Source organism: Podarcis liolepis (assembly GCF_965112155.1).
Source record: "Podarcis liolepis genome assembly, chromosome: 2".
NCBI lineage: Eukaryota > Metazoa > Chordata > Lepidosauria > Squamata > Lacertidae > Podarcis > Podarcis liolepis.
This window is the reverse complement of record NC_139555.1, coordinates 63130508-63152722: the sequence shown is the minus strand read 5'-3', so window position 1 is coordinate 63152722 and position 22215 is coordinate 63130508. Positions and strand designations below refer to the sequence as shown.

The window sequence follows — 22215 nt, the reverse complement described above, 5'->3', positions numbered from 1 at the left end:
GGACCTGGCATAGTCTGCTACGATTTAGGGAGCATATGCAAAACATGGTCACACTCTGCTCATGTTCCTGTCCCCCCCAATGTCTGTCCACCAAGTTCCATTTGCATGGTGCGTTGTCCACCACAAACATTTCATTTCGTCCACAGCGCAATGGGAACTTTTGAGCAGCATGCAACAACACACCACTCATTCACATTAAACCATCATTTGTTTTAAACAATGGTTTAATCTGATGTGCAAACCAAGCCTACGAGTCCCAAAAATGTTGTATTACCAACAAATGTTAGAAATCATGGCATATGTTCAAAATTTTAAACTGTTTCATCAAGAATGTGGGGGATATTTGTAACATGAGCAAACATCTTCTTGTCCCCCTCTGAAGGAGCTTTTCATGAGGAAAAATCAGCCACCGATGCTTCTTTGCATTTAAAATGACTTATTTGTTGCCACATTGGGGAAGAATCTGTTAAAGAAGCTAAGATCAGGTGTCTAAAGTGTGGGTTGCTGGCTACGGAGGGATATAAGAGTGTGAATGGCCATATGTAAAACAACAGGTCTAGACCTAACACAGAAAAGAGAATCCAGTACAAAATATTCTGTTCTTTTCAATCTTAAGTAACATTGCAGTTCTCTTTTCCTTGGCAACAGCACAGAGAGAAAAGTTTCCTCAGTTGACCAGAGAGACTGACCCCACCTGGAGACGGGCCAGAGCAGGCCTGAGTTTCATCCTCCAGTGGGTCACCCTTTCAAGTGTTTATCTTCCTAGAATGTGGAAGAAATATGGCTGCAGGATGCTGGTGGGACTATTAAAAAACAAACCGCAGGGGCCAGATGATTATGAATTTCAGGCTTAGAAGCTGAAACACTCTGAACACACATCCAGCATTTTCCCCCTGTAGTGCTGAAGGCTGCTTGGGGAAGAAAAATGAAGCTCTTGCAGGAACTGTTTCTGAATACTATTATTTATGCTTCTATAATATCTTTCCTGTGTTCAGAGTGCCTCATAATTCTTCTTATAACCATCCGTGAGGCAGGTTAGGCTGTGACCTATCCAAGGCCACCCAGTCAGCTTCATGGATGAGCTAGGAATTGAACCCAGCACTCTCAGGCCACTGCACCACGGTGTCCCAAGAGGGCCCTTCAGAGCGGGTTTGAAGGACACCACTATTAAATACAGAATTATAGCTTGGTCAGGTCATTTGCCAGCCTCAGAAAACTACCTGGCTCCATTTCGGCTGATTCTACATTGAACACACGCCTGTTGAAACACATCCGGGACACAAGCATTGTCATTTTTGTCACCGTTATATAGAAACATTCCCAAAACTATGTACCTAATGGAACACCCTGCCACTAGAGAATCAGTGGGCGTCCTTTGTGCCAACTTTTAAATGCCCGCTGAAAACTCTTCTGTTCCATCAAGCCTATGCCGGCAGTTAAGAGTACATACCCACCACAATGGTCTATTTATGTTTTTTTCTAATTTCTTTTTGCTTTTAATTTGTTGCAATATTACTGTTTGGTTTTGTGGTTTTATATAATTACATATCTCTTTACTACCCTTATCAGGCTCTTATTTTTCAAGAATTTGTGTCCTGTCAACAGCCAAGCTCAACAAAGTGCTCTTCACTTGCTCATCCACTTTTCCCTTTTCCCATACCTCAGAGTCTGAAATGGAATGTGGCATTTTAACTTGTCTTAACATTCCTATCCCATATAGAAGAGGAGAGGGGTTCCCCACCTCACAGACCCCACTTCCCCTCAGGAGTCGCTAACTGGTCTTCTGCCTGCTACAGGCAGAGCATTCCAAATGACCCCAATGTAATTTTATTCTTCATTGTTACGCTTCATTAAGGTCTCTTTTGCCCCAGTGACCTGTCTTGCAGGATTCTCCCATCTGCTTTTCACATCCTACTCCATTTGCCTGACTTACTGCCCCAGCGAATGAGCTCTTAATCCCTCGCTTGCTATCTCTGACAGGCTGGGAGCATCTTGGAGGCTTTAGGTTTCTCTCACCTTCTCTCACCTCTTCAGGCTTAGCCCAGAATCAAGGAAGTGTAAAATAAATAAATAAATAAATAAATAAATAAATAAATAAATAAATAAATAAATAAATAAATAAATAAATAAATAAAAATCCAGGTGTTCAGAAACAGAGAGGGAAAAGGAATGGTGTGTGAGCCCCACTCACTTCTGGATTTTTTGTTTTAATGCAGATATTTCTGATTAAAAAAGAAAAGGGGCTCACATGCATCACAGCCACAATGCAACATATAATCAGTTGACAGAGAAGAAGCGTGGATCCTCAGAATTTGGCTAATTCAGTATTACAGTCTGTGCCACAAATAAACCCAAATTATTTCCAAGGAATACCTGCATTGTACAAATATAAGTACAACCTTCCTTAAAAGCATTAGTAAATGCTAAAACATCCATTAAACACACACACACCAGACTTTTTCAAATTCCTACAGGTGAAATATAACTTCTAATTCCAATGGGCAATAGTCTCTTTTACAGGAAAATTACTTCTGGTTCCCAAGTGTGCTTCAGTATGCAAGACAAAGCTGACTGAGACAGTATTATAAGTCCCTTTCTGGTGAGGAGGCGTTGCGGGATGGCAGACGCTTCTCTGTGGCCCCGATGAGGGAATCATTTCATTGGAGCCCTGTTTGGATAGGGGGCATGAGCATAAGCCTGCACCACCTATCAGAAGCCGGATCCTGGCCTGCATCCCAGAATGGCAAATAGGGATGCAGGCTAGGACATGGGTTGGGCTGGGGGGGCGGAGTCGACGGAGCAGGAAGGCTTCCCTCAGGTCTGCTCCCTGGCCATTTAAGCAGCCTTCACCTGGGGCCCTACCTGCTTTTCCCTTGTCAGGTTCCCTATTTGATGTAAGTCTTAGGACTGACCTATGTGTCACTTCCAGAAGTATTTTGATTGCCCAAGCCAAACCTCTTTCATCTGTATTCAATAAGGTTGTGGCCTGTTTCGATTCAAACCAGCCTATGTGGTCCTTTATTTGTCTGTGGGTTGTAGACTGCGGAGCATAATGCCCAGACCCGCAACTCCACTGGCCCAGGGAAAGAATTATTATAACGTTATCTGGGTCTTTTTCTTTGCAGCAGTGGTGTGGCTAGAGGAACAGTGCTGCCTTCCTGGCATTCACTGAGACAAAGACGAAGCAGAGTAGGTGGTGGCAAGGCCACCCCTGCCAACTCTGACCTCACCACTGCCTCATTCCACTCCATCTAGGAATAGCAGAGAAAATGGATTCAGCTCCCATTTAAAGGTGAACCTACCAAATCCACCCTTTCTGAAACATTACACAAACCAAAACACAGCCATCTTTTGAAATTTGCCCTTCTCCAAATTTTACAGTGTGGTTCTCCAGCCAAGTAATGTACCCAAAAGTGCATGTAGTAGGAGAAAGTTGCATAAAAATGAATATACATGTGTGTGTGTGTGTTTTGTACACACACACATACCTGTATATGCATTTTTATGCACACTTTCTACTACTGTATATATTATCCCACTGTGCATACACACACACTGCATTACATATGTGGAAATTGTTTTGCCAGAATGTGTAATTAGGAAAAAAATCCATACAAAAATGTATATATTAGGAGAAATTTGCACTAAACTGCTAAGGAACTTTCAGGAGGTTGGTTGTTGTTGTTTTTAAATGCAGACTGATGTGGAAATGTAGAGAGACGAAGTGAAGAATGGGAAAATGAAAAACTGGAAGAAACAGTCAGGAGAGCACCACTGCTTCTCAGACACCCTCTCCGATCACACACTGCTGCTGTTACTTGTGCTGTAGGACTCTCTGGTACAAGACTCTCACAGGGTGTATTTTTTATCTTCAACTCTGCATTCTGTCATTAATCTTAAGGCCAGATAAGCTAAGAAAATACAGCTGACGGGCCTCCTACCCGGCCTCAAGCCCAGCCCGTCCCTTTTATGCCCTCAGGTCGTTTGGGAGACGCTTGCTAGCAAGCGAACCTCGAACCTTCTCCCTCGTGTCAACAGCATCACGGCCTTTGGCAGAGCGCTCATCTTATTGTGGACCTCAGGTATTCACTGAAAGAGCTGGAGCACAGGTTATGCTTGCCTGTGGGCAGAGTGTGGAAATTCGTAATATGGTGGTGCCCAGCCCATGCAGCAGACATTTCCAAATGCAGAGAGGGATGGGGGAGTTTCCACAGCTCCGGGAAACAGGTGAAGGGCTCAGCAACAGTGTGAACAGATGCCTTGCTAGAATTCTCCTGTTAGCAGATAATTCCCAAGCATGAGTCCATCAAGCGCGAATGAGCAGCTTAGGCCCAGGGGAGGTGCTTGCTAAAGTGTCTGTAGCAAGGAAGAGTTCTTTGGCTGAAAGGTGCATAGTAAAACGAGAGATCTGCCTGTGTTCACGTACCTCTCTCTCTCTCTCTCTCTTGGTTAAAAAGTGTGGCACTTACTATAACAACTTCATGGTGAGTACCAGCACCTATTTTTCTAGGAAAAACGCACTAGGTCTCATGATGTGGCACTCAGGTCCCATAGCCGTTTGGTGGGTTGCTGTGAGAACAGGATGCTGGGATGGAAAGGCAACAGGATCTCTTTATGTTTTCTGTTTCAGCTTATATGGATGTAAATCAGGGGGTGGAGCTGCTGCTATTGGCCCTTCATCCCCTTTCCATTTCCAAATAAGTCTCTCATAAAAAATATATAGTTGTCAACAGAGGCCTAAGATGTCATTTAATCCACTCTCACGCTGAGCTGGACTTGCCAGCAGGGTTGCCAGCTGTCCTGATTGTCACTCCATTACTCTGAATTTTTAAAAATATCATCCCTCTTCAGGGTAGGAGAGTCTCTTGTGCAGATTATTACCGAAAATATACTCGATTTTGTGAGAGAATGCTGCTTGCTATACAATACGCTTGTGCTACTAACACAGACCAGTTGGCACATTCTTTCCTCTGGGAGACATATGGATGCTGCTTACATCACATTTTAAATGGTGCTGATATCATCAGGTATGGAAGCAGCTACAAATTCTCCAGTCTGCTGAGTTCGTAACCACAGTCCCCATCACTCGAACTGCCCCTCTCTCTGCTTCCGTTGGGGCTGGAAGTGGGTTTTTTTGTTTTTAAAAAGTGGGTCTCATTTGACCACCTCCTGTTGGCCTTATGAAGCAGTTCAATGGGTCAGTCTATTGCACAGTGGGGAATACACCTATAAAAGACTAAATGAAAATAGGGGAAGAAGCCATAAGAGTCTCTGTCCATTTAACGTTCATTTCAGACTGAGGGAAGCAAAATAAAGGCTCATTTTGCATCAACTATTCAAAATACTTTTGTCCCCTTAAAAATAAGCCTATATTGTATGAAGGCTAAACCTCCACACATGATTTAAAATATAATGCAGAAATGACAGGCATTTACGGCCAAATTGCTATAGTGATTTGGACTGCTGATATTACGTTTATGTGTGCCATCTATTATGTGAAACCTCTTAATGGAGAAGCAAGTTGTGTTTTCCCACAGTGCATAATGCCACACACACACACACACACTACTGTTAAGTTTCTTATTGAGGGTGAAGAGGAGTGACACAGATTTTCAATAAGGCTACTTTGAAGGTCACCATGCAGAAAGGTGGGAAATGGCTCTGCTCTGTTGCCACTGAAGGTAGAAAATGAGGCGAAGGATTTCAGACCTAAATGGAATATTTGTAAGCTTCACAAGACATTGTATAAATGTTGACTTCCTTTGTTGGAGGCATCACAAACATTGCCAGTCTGTAGAATATGGCTGCAGTAAACCCAAAAGTGCTTGTGACCTTCCACCTTGGCTTTCTCAGAGCTGTGGGCACTTGTGAAAGAAAAGTGTCAGGGGCAATGAACATCCCAGAGATTGCCCTTTGCCAGTAGCAAGCCTGACTGAAGGTAGAGGTACAGCCATGGCATAGACTAAAGCAGAGGGAGCCAAATGGGTGTGGCCAGAGTGGAAAAATTAATACCGTCTAAATTCATTTTCAATTAAATGCTGAATACACAGAATATGCTAACTCTCTCCCCTTCATCCCCTTCCCGACATTCATCGCATTAACGATCCCTTCCCTTCATTAATCCCAAACTCATGTTAAATTCTTTCCACCCAAAGCCAGTCCATTCCCTTCCTTAATCCTCCCAAACTCATTCTATTTGCATTTTCTTTTACTTTTTAAAACTTCTTTTATTTAATGCATTTATGCTGCTGCTATCTATCCAAAGTGAGGCCATTCCTTTCCTTATTTCCGACTGGTTATTTTATTTTACTTTTTTTTAAAGGTATTTAGTTTAACTGATTTTCCTAATTAATATTATTTTTTTCAAAGTTCCTCTTCCCCCATCCTAAATTCCCCTAAACGGAAAGGTGGTGAGTGGTTTGGTTTTTATGAATGCATGCATGTATGCATCAATCAATCAATCAATCAATCAATCAATATTTAACTTGTCACTGAAATGGGGGGGGGCACCCAAAACCTCTTGGAGGGCTATATATAACCCATGGGCTAAGGGTTTGCAACTCCTGCTCTGAAAGAATCCTTGGAATCATAGTTTATCAGTAGTGTTGAGGGTTTTCTCTATCTTCTTAAACAGATTTTCCCTATCCTCTTTTGCACCTACAGTTCCCAGGTTGCCTGTGGGAGGGGATAACTGCTAGATCCGTTTAAGGCTGCAATCCTGTCCATATTTACTCACTGGAGCACCGCAACTGAGCACAACAGAAATAACTTCAGAGAAGAAAATGCATAGGATCAAGGTAGACACGGGAATGTTTTAGTCACTAAAATTTAGTGCACTCTAGAGTTTTATGGCAAGAGTAGAGTCAACCTGTTTCTAAAAGGAGTGCCTTACAGCCCTAACCATGTTAACTCAGATATATATTCTACTGAACTGAAGGAGGCTTACTCCCAGGTTATTGGAGTTAGGATTGGAGCCTTAGTTATCAAGTTAAAGTCAGTGATATGGCATGGAAAGGGGGAGCACCCTGAGAGTTCGCTATAGGATTGTTTAGCAGCCAGGGTTACGCAGAGTCAGGAAAGTACTGCCTCTCAGTACCCTGAAAAAAGAGTGGCTAAGCATAAAATCAACAAAAGAAAGTAAAAGAGAGAATGAAAGAGATAAGGGGAATAATGGAACAGACCGGCTGGACAATTGCCAGGATTGGGAGGGGAAGGGGTTGACATCGCAGCGTATTTGTCCACACTAACCGCAAAAAGGTTAGTACCTTCTGAATAATGTACCAAGAGACCTGAAAGCGGAGCAATAATCAGCGTCAGTAAACAGACTGTGGCAGAACTCTCAAGGTCTTCATGCTATTTCTGTTGGTAAATCATGCCAAAATAAGCTGCTGCAGACTTACCCAAAGTGCTTTGCTGCTGTTTACTTTTCTACAGTGGTGGCCAAATCCACACAAACAACCCAATCTCATTCCCCCCACCTCCAAACTTTAATTCTCCCTGCCCTGCTCCAGCCTTGTTCTCAGAGACTACTATTTTATCCACGCTTAAGCTGGGCATGCACTATGCTTGATCAGAGAATTGGAACATAATGGCAGAGGGATGGTACATTGCCTCCAATGCCTGTGTGCTTTCTGACACCTGTGCCCCTTCAATGGATCGAAAATTGTAATGGCTGAAGACGGTGGGCTTCACTTCTAAGTAAATATGCTTAGGGTTGCACTGTCTGTGATTTAACATGCATCCATACTGAGTGAGTCTGAAACCGCCTGCTCCGCTCAACAAACTGGTCACAAGTGTGTCGAGCCACCCTATCAAATCCACCTGATACTTTTAAATATATAAGCCAAGGCAACCCATTGTGGATTAAAAAGTGTAAGTTGAAAAACAAGGGGGAAATTAGTTGCCTGCACAGCCTCTCCGGCGGTACGTTGAGAGAGCATTCAGTAAAAATGCTGACAGGCCCAGAGCTGTTTGAGAGCCACTGGAATTTCTTCCTGCGCATTTGTCACTTGACAAGCTCCCTGGATTTCTAAATGTCATGGTCATGACTTCCAGTAACATCCCTGAAACTCAAAGCTTCACATTTTCTTTCCATGCTGTCAAAGTCAATCCGTTATGTGGCAAGGACTTCCACTCCTTTCTTCAGAAGCTGAGTGCCAAAGATAAGAGAGAGTGTTGGTGAAAATAAAAAAAATTCTAGGATGGGAAGGAATGTAAAAAAAATCATTACACTTGACCTCCTGAATTAAGAATGTAAGAAGTGACTTGCTTGACCAGACTGAAGGCCCGTCTAGTCCAGCATCCTCTTCTCAAAGTGCCAGTGCGAAGCATGCGAGCAGGACCTGACTGCAACAACACTTGGGGTGGACTAGTGTCAAGGGCTGGACTGAGGAGGAATGGTGGGGGTCACCCCCCTTCTGCTGAACCTTCCTGAGAACAGGAGGATAGTATAGATTTAGAACAGTGGTTTGCAGAAGGGCATAGTTCAGAGGCTGCAGAGGGCAGAAGCTGGGAAATATTGGGAGAGGAACAGCAGGAAGAAGAAGAAGCACCAGGGGAGGGACAGCTGACAGACTTAGTCTCCTTGGAAAGCATTCTTGACCCCCATCCCCTCCCAGAACGAGGCGGGCATTGAGGGTATTAGAACAGAGAGTTCAGAAGCAGAAAGCTCAGATTAGTGGGCGCAGGAGTGACATCTAATAGGGGAGACGTACGGGGGTGGGACTTTACTTGGAGCAACACCATGATAGAGAGAGAGACCGCATGCCTTTGTCTCTCACTGTAATTATTGAATAAACTAATTGGCAAGAACTCTTCTTTTTTCTCTGCTTCTTTGCTGCCACCGTAGGGGGATCCTCAGGGTCAGTTCCAAAATTATATGATACTATGATTCCAGTTCTCAGTAACTCATATATAAAGGAACACTGCCTCTCACAGTGCAGACAGAACAGCAAAATTATAGCACTTCTGAACTCAGAGCTGCTTATCCTATATTATCTACTGTGCCCACCAAAAACAACCCGTGAACTTGGCCAGCTGCAGCAATGCTCTAGTGCCAGCCTGACATATTTTTGTACTCAAAAGGGGGAAGTCCACCTCTCTTTATCCCTTTAATGCCACTGGGAGGGGTTGCTCAAAGTATTTGTATAAGGCCCTTGATCAGAAATTGAGTCCAGGGTGATTCATAGTAATACAATCATTACACATACAGAGTTAGGAGTGGTAAAATGCCCCATCTGGAATTTGCTGCCTTTGGAAGGTCTACTTCATATTACTTCATGCATAACTCAAGTTTTGTTTTTGGAGTTCTCCTCTGATTTGTACAGCCAATAACTTTTTCAGGGAACAACTGATTCCGTTAGCACTATGTTATTCATATAATACTACTATAACAGCAATGTGATTGCTGCAAGAATGTTAGAAGAATTGCAGTGAGTATGTGTATAGTGAAGGTTTTTCAAAAAAAGGAAACCAACCATGGGTTAGATCCAATGTGGGAGCCTGCTTGCACAATGGAAATCTGCTTCTGCAAAGGACTTCAAGATTACCTTCTCCCCCCCGACTCCCCAGAACTAGCTCCAGAATGCCTCTCAACCATCCATAGCAGATTTGGGGCATGTGCAGGGGTCATGGAATCATAGACTCATAGAGCTAGAAGGGACCCTAAGAGCCAGCTAGTCCAACCCCCCTGCAATGCAGGTTGGGGGTAGGGCAGGAAGGAGAAGCACTGTTGCATGAGCAGACACCCATTCACACTACATTGGATCTCACCCTCTAGAGTAAAATGAGCAGAAACCCATTCACACTACATTGGATCTCACCCTCTAGAGTAAAATGATTTAGGGGGGCTGAACGGCTGCATATTGGGCTAACACTTGCACAGCCTGATCCTAAAGATGCTAACTTGGAAATGGGGATTTGCATCCATGGAAGCATAGGACTGCAGCCTTGAATGACCAACAGGAACATGAAAATTAGATAATTAGATCTCTCTCAGTCAATTATTTCCTCACCTGGTAAAATATCTAAAACTGACCCAGCTCCTAAAAAACTAAAGGCAATTAGAATTTCACCCAGTTATTAGATACATTACTGCACCATCATCAATCCCAAAGACAATTGTTAAACAGTCACAAGATTTATTTTTAAAAGAAGTCCTCCAGTTTTAACGTTTATCAACTAACTCAAAAACAAAAGATTGGCTGCAGTTTTTATCTGCTTTGTTGCTGTAAGTGTTTTATTTGTTCTTTTTTATTCTTTGAGGGATTTCAATAGCTAGCTAGAAACAGACAATGAGAGGTACCAGATAGTTCAAAGCAGTTGGCTATATATTTCTCATCAAAGCTTTTTACCCTCTTTCACATAGTAAGAGAAAGAACTGCTCAGATACCCAGAGGATCTACAAACCTAAAAATAACTCATGAGCTACATGGAATCAAAATAAAGTATATCATTTCAAAAAATGCTTTTTGAAAACCCTGTTTTAAGCTCCCCAGCTACTCCCAGAAATCGGAGATTAAAGAATGAAGAGGCACTGTCTGATGGACTCAAGGAAATTTAGCACCATCCAGATGGATCCACATGTTCAGAAGGAGGAGAAAGACACATCCTCGCTTAATATACTGGGCCCATCATCAAGCAAAGAGCTGAAGTCCACAGGTCAAAGCACACTTCTTCTTCCTGCTGGATTCTGGCCTCCTTGTTTTCATTCCAGGCTATTGTGAGGGTTAAAAGAAAATGAGGTGGAGCTGGCAGGGTTATTGTCTCCCCCTCGTTCTAACAATATTTTCTACCGAGCCTTTGGTAAAAGGTACTCACCACCAGACAATGCCAGGCAAGATTATTGTCTGGATTCCATTCCGGTAGCAACATGACTGTATCTGGTGTGAGTTACGGCTTTGTTCAGGCTAGGTCTATTATGTTTGGAATGTTATCCAGTGTGGCTGAATGAGCTTATGGTAGGGTTTGTCAACTTCAGTGGTGAGGAAAAATGAGCCAGACAGGGGTGGATTGAGTCAGCTGAGCAATCCCTTTGCAGGTGAGACTTTCTTGCAGGCCTACAAGAAATGACCCCCAAGACCTAGTGAGTGTGTGTGTGTATATGCACGTGTGCACACACGTGTGTGCATGTGCACAAACACACATATATTCATCCCATGTAGTGATATAAGATAAATAATTTAAATACATAATGTAGCATCCTATATATAACCAGAGAAGGAAAACATTGCATTTTCCTTCAAATGCTTCAAGTTTTTGACAATAAAGAAATAAAGACAGGTTTCTTGGCAAGACAACTGACTGGCTCTTTGCCTTAGCAACAGCTGTGTGGGATATCCCCCCCATCCCCCATGTAAGGCAACATACGCATTTGCTTGTCCGCCTATGAAATTTCAGACTTTTGCTCCCACACATCAAAGCTCTGCATAACACAGGGCTTGCAGATCCATCTGGTCCAAGTGAAACAGGAACCCTGATTCCTCTGAGGATGTTGCACACTCATTGACCCTGGTGGGAAGACGTTTCCCTTGATGTGCATTGACTTGTGATGGAGAAGGTATTCAGAGAACTTGTATCATTGTGTAAAGCTCTCAAAAGTAGTCCTTGCATTGCCATGCTCTTCCTGTGGGAGTGTGGGAGATAGAACGGTGGGGGCAAAGAACTGCTTCTTTTAAGGTGAGCCTTAGCAGGTGTAAGTACTGCCACACCTGCCAGGAGCTCAGCAATGACCCAAGGCCTACACACACGAACATAAATGGCCAAAGGTAGAAATAAACAGTGCCCTGTATGACCAGGAAAGGAAAATGTTGCCCTTCCTTCCTTCCCTCTTCTTCTTCTTCTTCTTTTTCTTTTTCTTTTTCTTCTTTTCTCTCTCTCTATGCAGTATCTGGATGTAGCTGATATATGAGAGCTACTAAGCAATGTTAATAGAGTGGAAGTAATTGCTACCCCTGCCCTTTCCGCTTTGCTACTTCTTGGTGGCATCCCTTGCCATACTGTCCCATCTGCTCAAATGAGTAGCGCTCATCTTTATCCTAGAGCAGTTAGCAGCATAGCAGCTGCAATGTCTACCATTGCATCTGCTGGAAAACATACCTTTATCAACAGCGAAAGGTAGGTTCACCAGCTTGCAGCCTGGCAACCCTGGCTGATGTACAGATGAAATATAATGCCTCACTCTTATAACTAGTACAGAAGAACCTCAAAAAACAAATGGTCTCTAGATATTGCTGGTAGGTATCACATTCCAAGTAAAGGATGGCGGCTGCCCAAAATTGGGCAGATCCGTTTGGAGATTATTTAAAATATATATTTTAAGCATATTAAAAAGTTAACAGTAACAGAGCAACACAATGGATGTGAACTTCTGCAGATTACACTAAAACACAAGCAATGTCCTAAGGTTATTCAACCTCCCAGCACTAGGCAATACCACTACAACCTGTGATTTTGAACCTATTTTTAATGGCATGCCGTGAACAGTAAACAACGAGAGTCAGAGCCGAAGAAGTGTGACTTGCTCTCATCTGTTCATTCTTAAAGGAGTAGAACAGACGACTCCACTAGACCATGAGATCAGAAGATGGTATCGTCCGTTGGAAACAGCCTGGTGATACAGATACCTATCTGGCAAAGGTTGAACTTAAGTTTGTCATTTCCTAAGAATCTGCAAAACCACAAAAAACTTCCTCCCAGAGCATTCTGTTCCAAATAAAGAGTTCCAAGGAAGTCATAAACTTCCATAGCTTCTCTCATCAAAAAGCTACTGTTATTCAGATAAATGTTCTTATGGAATGTTGCTTTACTTGAAAGCTCTCTAAAGGACAGTTGCCTAATCCCTTGTGGAATATCCAAGAAGCCATGGAAGCTGTGGAGCTATTATCTCTGAAAGCAAATTTTCCCCAACACAGCATACTGGAAGCTGGGGCAGGACTCAACTAAACAGTTGTGCTAGTGGGAGCCAGCACAATGAATCCTGCTAGCACAACAGGGCTTCTCCCTCTCTTCTTATCCAAATCAGCTCAGGGTGGGGGGTGTCAGGAGAACCCCCAGAACAGTGCGTGGGGGGCAGATGAGGAGAAGGGAGATTGTTCCATCTGGCAATCAGGAATGTTTGCTTTGATGTAAGGATCATAATACTGCAACACTGAATTCCTCCCGGGGATTGGTTCGTACCATCTCCGCCATTGAAGAAACAGCACATGGATAAAAACCATTCACAGACCCTGTCAGCCGGGACTCTTTACTTGTGATGAAAATACACACTTTAGTGAACCCATAACTGCAATCTGAGATAAAAGAAAATTTGCCAGTGGATTGTGCCTGGCCTGACGCCAAGTGAGAGGATCAACAAAAAGAGTCCATTTGACATACAGCAACACAAACCATAGATGATGAGCAAGGAATCTGAAAGGGTATAGATCATCACTGACAACTATGCTCAGTTCTCCTGGGCACCATGTGGGAGATGGCATTTGTTTCCCAAGGAAGATCCAGTCCAGTCTATGCATGGCACTGAAGCTTACACGTGGCACCACCACAAAACCAGCCGAAGACAACTATCATTTGCGCAATACACCGGTATTCTAGGCTGACTTCACGATGACTCCTTTGCAATCACAGGGTGACCCTTTTGCCCTGAATAGTCACTCAGCATTTTTCCAGTGCCATAGCAGATCTGTAGTTACTGAGAGTGTAGCCCTGGGCTAATTTTGTCATGTCTGAATATGAGTTTAAAGGAATGCCAGATCCCAATGACTTGAGAATTCTAGAAAACTGAACTCATCAACATTCGAAACTGCTCAAAAAGCTGAAACCTGTACCCACCAAGAATCATCCTAGTTTTGCCAAAAAAAAAAAAAAAAATCCTCCATCAATTTCTGTCTAGTTCTCATTTTTGTAAATCATGCATTACACCTGCCAATTCTTTGCTCTACTAGGGGACTACTAGGAGATGTAATTCAAATCAGCAACAGACTCACCACTGCTTCCACTGTGGTCTTGCCTGTGTGGCATACTCTACTTTGGTTGAATTGCTGAAGTCAAGCTGAGCTGGTCCCACCATTGAGCAAAGTGAGACAGTCAGCTTAGGCAGTTGATTTGGGGGATCATTCGTGAAAGGGCAGCAAATTGCTAGCTATTCAGTTATTGACACATTACTGACGTGGAATGGATATGTTTTCTGATTTTTCTGCCTCGGGTGGCAAAATAACTTGCGTGGCCTTGGGTACCATGTATCTTGACTTGTGGGTGCAGCATTTACTACTTCGCTCAAGGAAGAAAGCTGCTGGGCTCACACTTCGGGAGATACTGTAGCAAAATATCCGCTCCAGAACCATAGAATCCAGTAGCACCTTAAAGAGTAATGACTAGCACATTTATTGTGTCATAAACATCCACAGGTACTCTTTGTAGCTGTAAGTATGAGTGTTCAACCTGCTCATTGCTCAGGGATGAGACTGAGCACTCACAAAATCCTTTGCACAAACATCCTCCCAGCTTCCAAATTCTAGAAAGCTATCTTCTAAATTCCTATCATTCAAGACCTGACTGGACAGTGCAGGTTGAAGCTTGGGTGAGACATTTGATTGTTCAGGCAATTCTGAGAATTATAAAAATTCCTCAGAAAAAGGACGTTGACTTTTTTTTTACTATAGAACAAAGTAGTGGTTTCTAAACTGTGTTCAGGAGAGTCCTTGGTTGCTTATGAGAGGTTCCTCAATGAGAAGGCCCACAGCGCAGTGGCAGAGCATCTGCCTTGAATGCAGATGTTCCCGGGTTCAGTTCCTGGCACTGCCAGTTAGGGCTGAGATTGACCCAGGGCCCGAAATCCAGGACACCCATTGCCAGTCAATGTAGACAATTCTGAGTTAGATGGAGCCATTTGTCTGACTTAGTTTAAGGCATTTTCTCATGTCCCTACATTCCTAAGGAGGGCAAGTTGACCAATGGCAATCTTTACTGTATTTCACAATCGCAGAAACACTACAGGGTACATTCTAAAATATGTTCTGAGTGCATGCAGGGCTTCATGCAGATTGGCCTAAGTGATGTGGAGGATACAATTTTGAATCAAGGCCAAAAAAAAAAATAACATTGATGACACCCAGTGGCATGTTCAGTGCTCCTTCCAGCATGCGCCAGACTCTTCTCTAACACAGAGGGGTCCCCTGTGCAGACATTTGGGGTTTTCTCATCTCAGAAAGAAAGTCCATTCTTAAACGGTTCTTTTTAAATGTAGAAAGCTTGAAAATTACTGGCAAATAGAAAAGCAAGGTGACTTGCCCAGCGTTGTGTGGCAGCCTAGTGGGAGGGACAGCTACAGCAACTAAACTTTCTGTGGCTTCTGGCCCACATCTCTCAAGAAGTTTCATCTGATTTAGCATTAGCAGGAGAATTGTTGGCTAGACACAGGGAAAGAGACACCATAGAGGTGGCTCAGAAGTATTCTTCTCCTTGGGTATTTTTAGTGCAGTGACTAGAGGGATAAACTAGGACCAACCATGATGCTCACCTTGGGCAAGTCACCAACCCTCCCCAACTGTTGTGAAGATATAATGGAGAAGGGGAAAGCCATCTATATCACCTTGAACTCCTTGGAGGAAATACGTATGCAATAAATAAATGAGTAAAGTGACAGGTAGCTTAAGTAGTCTAAAAATATGCATGGTGGATCTGATGCATAGAAAGCTTTGGCTGCAATGCCCAAAGACCCAGGCTCTGAGCAAAGGACGACATGGCTGTGAATGGACTCATCCCCCAGAAGTGCTCTCCGGTTGGCAGATTATTTTTACTGACTTATAATTTCTATTTATACTCCCTTCTTTCTGCCTGTTGGGTTTCAAGGTGATAATAGATGGAAGGGCAAAACTAACCCTGAACGAGAGGCTGAGCTGAGAGTGGAGAGTGAATAACATGATGCAAGACCTGATGACCAAAATATGGAAGATGTTCAGCTCCATCACATCCCACAGGATTCCCTTCATTGTTCTCCTCCCGCCTCTGCTTCCAGGCACCACAATCCACAAATTTGAAAGTCAACCCAGTCCTTTTAGACCACCACATGAAGAAGGTCTGCAGAGGCTAGAGGCCAAATATATAATTAAAGGCTGTGTCTACACTCCCATCCAGTGCTCTCCCACCACACAACATTAGCCACAGTCCATGTCTCTCCTGCCATTTCTTATGAAATAGTGCATTTTGATGCATTTCCTCCCAAAACCAGCCTCGATCCAAATTGAGAAAAAGAAGGACCTCACTGCATTTTCAGCCCAAGCAGCCAAAGAGACCCACGTGCCTTTGGAATGAGGTCATCCCTACATCATGGGAGCTCCCAGTGCACTCTCTGTTAGTGCAAATCCCCAAGGCACTACCTGGAATTGAGGTACTGGGAAAGGGCCTTTTCCCTCCATCCCTCCCAAATGGCATTCCCAACACCTGCTGCGGCTGACCATTGCAATTCCTCTATTCTGCCATGCCAGCTACTGGTGGCACCAGCAACGCTGCGGGCATCATCGTTGCCCTGCACGGGGGAATCGGATTCTCCAAATCAATGCATTTGGGGGGGGGTGGACATGCAATAAACCTCCTCAACCCACAGAAAGTGCAAATGTTGGGAAAGAAGCAGAGGGAATAGCAGCAGCAACCTCAGTCACCCAGCAGGTCCTTTCATCCTGCGGGTGTTTATATACTGATCGCTGCCTTACACCAGAGGTTGTCTTACGGATGGGGAAGACCCTTAAGGGACGCTTCCCCTCCAAGAGCGGCTGTCCTTAGATTTATCCAAAAGCACCCTCACCACCCAATATACGCCCCGACGCGCGTGGCAGCTCTTCCCGAGGGAAAACAACCCCCAAGAGGTCGCAGCAGGAGGCGATCGGATCCCTCTCTGGCAACAGCTGGAAAGTTGGGCGGCAATCGCTGGACTTCTTGCTTGCAAGCGAGCGAACGAGCTGGGAGACGCCAGCACCACAAGCCGGCCAAAGAAGTGACATCAGCTGCCCCTCGACTCGCCCTCCCGAGCAACAAGTAGCGCAACCAAACAAGCGCACCGGGTAGGGATCCCAGGAGGTTTCGCTTGTGGGCGTGGGGAGGGGGAGACGTTTTACCTGGGGCCTCGTGGGGCAGGTCGCCTTGGCACGCCCCTCAATTCTCAGCCCAGCGGCTACTAGCCACCCATCCGGCCCTCCTTTCAGCTCGCCCGCTGCTCCGCATGAGAGCCCATCCGGGTGGAGGCGAGGAGAGCAGGCGCAGCTTTCACTTTCCTTTCTGCCCGCCGCTCCCCCGCAGCCCCTCCACCTTCCACGCCCCCGCCTCTTACCTCCGCTCCGGACCCCGCGACTCCCCGCTTTGCCGCTCGCCCGGCTCCTCGCTCTCCTCCAGGCGCCTCCTCCGCCAGCCTCTCTCTCCCGCTGCCGGGGGTTTTTTTTGCACAGCAGCTCTGTGTTTGTTTGTCTGCTGGCGGCGGCGGCGGCTCCCTGGGCTCCTCCGAAAGGGAGATCGGGTGACCCGGCTTTTCGCAGCAACTGGCCGTGTCTGTCAAAAGGGAAAAGGGGTGGAGAGCCGCCGCCACCCCAAACCCTTTCTCGGACTCCCCACGGCGAGCAAGGATGGGCCAGCCGGGGACTTGACTTTGCCCCACACGCTCTGGCAGCGTGTGCAGCGGCGGCAGCCAGAGAGCCGGAGGGAGTGCGCTGGCCTCAGCCCGGCTGACTCACTGGGACTCGCAAGCTTAGTGCCTGCCGAGGTGCTCTCCGTTTTTATTTATTTATTTCAACGCTCGCTCGCTCGCTCCTTCCCACCCCCGATCGCCACGCGTACTTCTTTTTTTCTTTTTAACTCATCACACAAATTTCTCCCCATCAGATATATAGCCCTTTTGGTTTCCTGCAGCACTATCTGCCCCCTTGCCTTTTTTAAAAAAAAACACAACTTGTCAGTTCCCTAAAAGGTGAATAGGACTCGTACCTAATAGTAGCAAACGCAGCTTAGGCGTTGTGCAAGCGCAGAGATCAAAACAGTCGCTCCTCCGCTCGGTCCTCCGGGCGGCTACTGGAAATCCAGGCACGCCCCTCCTCGATCCAAAGCTGATCCCAGGAGGAGGGGACCGGAGGGCAGCTGAAAATGGCCCTCGGCCTCAGTTGCATGCAGGTGACAAGGTGGGAGGAAAATGTGGGGGAGGGGTGCTCTGCCCACTATAGGCATGCAGCCCCCAATTAGGGATGCCAACTTGAATAAAATACTGGTAACCCACCCCACCCCCGCATAAGCGACCACAAGATGTGGAGCATGCACAATGCCCATCAACTTCGGGGGGGGCAGCCCCCTCAAATATTTTATGGGGGGGGGCAAAGGGATCTCAGCCCCTAGGAGTTGGCTCCAATGTCCCCAACAGGTTACCAAGGCAATGTGACCCTCTATATTTCTATTTATATGTTCTCCATCCTCTCTGAATGAACAGAAGTCCCAGGGAGGAGGAATCCCAGGTGAGGAATGATTTGCACTGTGCTGGCCTCTACTGAGAGGTAACGTTCGTGCCCCATGTTTTTGGAGGATAAGGGGCAAAGGGTCATATCTGATACTGCAAGCTCTGCTGACGCAAGGGGGGCTTCCATGCAGACAGTGAAGCACCCTGTTCCTCTCCTGGGCCCACCAGCTCCCCACACACCCTCAACATCAGCTTGGGGATGGGGGAATGCTTCGGAACAGATTTCGGGGGATGCAGAGGAAGGAGATGATACATCGGAGACAACTAAAAAATGCCTGCTTTTCAGGTTTTTCAAGAAACTATGCTGTTTAGGTCCACCTGTGTACCAAACTGCAGAGTTCACACTATTGTGGCAGCAACTCAATCTTTGGCAGCCCACATGTGCCTTATTCTGAGGCAGAAATGTAGAAATGTCCCATCTGCAGACATCTCTGGTACTGGGATATTTTAATGTGCATGAAATTGTAGCTTTCTCCAGCTGTTTTGAGGATATTTTTCAAGACTATTTTTTTGAGTGAATTGTGAAACCAAATACGTTTAAATGCACCTGTCGTTGCCTTTCTATACCAGCCTTCCCCAAGTCAAATATCAACTGTGAACTCCCTAACATCTTTCTAATATAATGCAGACAGCACCTTCAGTTCATGTTCAGTTTGTCTACTATCCCCCTCCTTTTTTTACTAGAACCTTAAGATCCATCACCATGACTCCCATCAGCTCCAGCCAGCTGTGGTGTCTGGGGCTGATGGAAGTTGTAGTCCAAAACCTCTGCAGTACACCAGGTGGGGGAAGGTTACCTTGATGTCTTCTCTACCCCTGGATCTTACCCTTTCTCCACACTTGCACTGTCCACCAGTCTCTCCTCTCATCCAAGGCCTCGGTCCAGTATATCTGAAGGAGTGTCTCCACCCCCATCGTTCTACCCAGAAACTGAGGTCCACCGCCGAGGGCTTTCTGGCAGTTCCGCCACTGCAAGAAGCCAAGTTACAGGGAACCAGACAGAGGGCCTTATCGGTAGTGGCACCCTTCCTGAACGCCCTCCCACCAGATGTCAAAGAGAACAACAACTACCAGACTTTTAGAAGACATCTGAAGGCAGCCCTGTTTAGGGAAGCTTTTAATGTTTGATGTATTACAGTATTTTAATATTTTGTTGTAAGCCAGCCAGCCAATAATAAATTTATTATTATTATTATTATTATTATTATTATTATTATTATTAACTATTTCCCTGTTGGTCTTTGCATTGTTATCTCTTCCCTTTACAGAGTCTCTGTTCTGTGGTACATCTGTGGCAAATGCACAGTAAATCAGTGCAACCTGGAGAGCCCAGCCGCAGTAATTCATGCGCCAGTAAGCTCAAGACTAGATCATTGCAAATGCTTTATCCTTGCGCCTAGACCAGAAAGCTCCAGCTGGTGCAAAATGTTGTGGCAAGACTTGATGGGAACAGACTACTGCCAGCACATAACTTTGGTGCTTAAAAGCTTGCACTGGCTGCCCATGTGCTACCAGGTGAAGTGCAAGGCTCTTGTATTAATTTACTTTAGTAACTTGGTTCCATGGTATCTTAAGGAATGCTTGATGCCTTAGACCCTGCCCAATCACTGAGGTCTTTATGGTCTCCCCATAGCTTGGATGCATGACTTGTGTCAACCCAGAGCCAGTATTGTGGGTCCAATTCTGTGCAACTCCCTTCAGATAGACTCCCTCCCTATCAGATGTCAAGGAAATAAACAACTATCTGACTTTTAGAAGACATCTGAAGGCAGTCCTGTTTAGGGAAGTGTTTAATGTTTGATGGTTTATTGTGCTTTTAATTCTGTTGGGAGCTGCCCAGAGTGGCTGGGGAAACCCAGCCAGATGGGTGGGGTATAAATAAAAAATAAATTATTATTATTACTACTACTACTACTACTACTACTACTACTACTATTTTCAAACTTCAGGCAACTGGTGAAGAGTTCTCAGCAGCCCTTTTAAGCGAGGCTTTCTGACTTTTTAATTTTAACTGATTTTATCCTTTGTAACATTTTTTGTAACTTCATTGTACACCACTTAGAAACTATGGCATTAGGTGGTATAGAAATTGTTGAAACAAGTAAATAAATAAAACCATATTCAAGTAGTGCAGACATTGCCTCTGAGTCAAGAAGACCCTTGTCACCAATATCACCAACTGCGCAACAGCAAGGGCCCATTCATAGATTAGCTTGGTGCACAGAGGCTTCCTGAAACCTGCCAAGCAAAAGCAGATTACAAAAGTGGCAGCTGTACATGAGGAAGGGCTGTAGCTCAGTGGTAGCAGAGAATCTAGTTTACATGCAGGAGGTGCCTGGTTCAATCCCTGGAATCTCCAGGTAAGGCTGGGAGAAACCATAGTCTAAAATCCCAGACAGCCATGCCAATCATTGTAGACAATCCTGTGTAAGATAGGCCTTTCAATTATAATACTGGTTAGCTTTATGACTGCCGAATGTCAAAACAGCAAAGGCGCCAGATAAGCTGTTGCTAATAAGCTATATCTTTCAAGTTGTCCCTATAAAACATTACAAAACTAATCAGTCAAGTTTTAAAGTCCAAGCATCTCCAATCACTGGCCAGTTTTGAGAACTCTAGGTGAAACAGTTTAAAGTTTATCATTAACAATGTTGGCAGGGCAAACCTTATACTTCAGGGCAAAGCACCACATACGTCTAATTTCTATATACTATAATTTCTATATACGTCATAGCTTTGGTTTATGTAGCAGCCCTGCTATTTAATTGTCATTTTAAAAAATGACCCAGGAACAATTGTTTTTCACTTTAGAAAATAGACTGCAGTTCCATCATGTCTGCCAACCTGGACTCTTAAAGTAACCCAACAATTTCTGGAAATGGTTTGTTGGTAGGCATCATAGCATATGAATGGCCATGCTGGATTAGCTAAAAAGCTCCACCCATCTCTGCATTCTGAGCTAAGGGCAGCTTTTCAAGATGCCACAGTTTCGTCAGTTTCTAATCCTAATTGGTTCCCGTGAGACTCAGCAAGTCTGATCATGGGAATCCCAAAGCAAGGTTTTTAGACAAACATCCACAGATATACACCGGTATATGCAGCTTTATAGCGATGAAATATTATTATGTGAGATTCTAAGACAGACAACCATATTGTCCCCTAGACGGTGACATTATGCTGCTGTTTTACCCTGCACAGAGCATGCTAGCATCAAAACCTGGGGCAAGAGATCCTACAAACTATGGAAGAGAATAACTGAAGGATAGAGTTTTCACGGGCACCCTTGGCTAGGCCCACCTGGACTGAGGCAGCTGCCTCAGGTGGCAGCATCCCATGGGCCAGTGCCCTTGCAGGCACCCTGCCTACCCCTACTGCCACCCTGAAGAAGCAAGGCTCACATTAAGCCCCCCAGGTTTTAAATGTACAGTAACCACATTTAGAAAAATTATATACACGCACCTGAGAACACGCTCTCTGCGTAATAAATGGCACCTAACATGTTACAGTGGTACCTCAGGTTACTTATGCTTCAGGTTACAGACTCCGCAAACCCTGAAATAGTGCTTCAGGTTAAGAACTTTGCTTCAGGATGAGTACAGAAATCGTGCTCCGGCGGCGCACCGGCTGCGGGAGGCCCCATTAGCTAAAGTGGTGCTTCAGGTTAAGTACAGTTTCAGGTTAAGAACGGACCTCTGGAACAGATTAAGTACTTAACCCGAGGTACCACT

At 44.9% G+C, this 22215-nt stretch overlaps 1 protein-coding gene across 3 annotated transcripts in view; it reads right to left on the bottom strand.

Moving 5' to 3' along the window:
* Positions 1-22215, bottom strand: part of SYNPO (synaptopodin) — an 82482-nt gene that overhangs the window by 37999 nt on the left and 22268 nt on the right. The window lies entirely within an intron of this gene.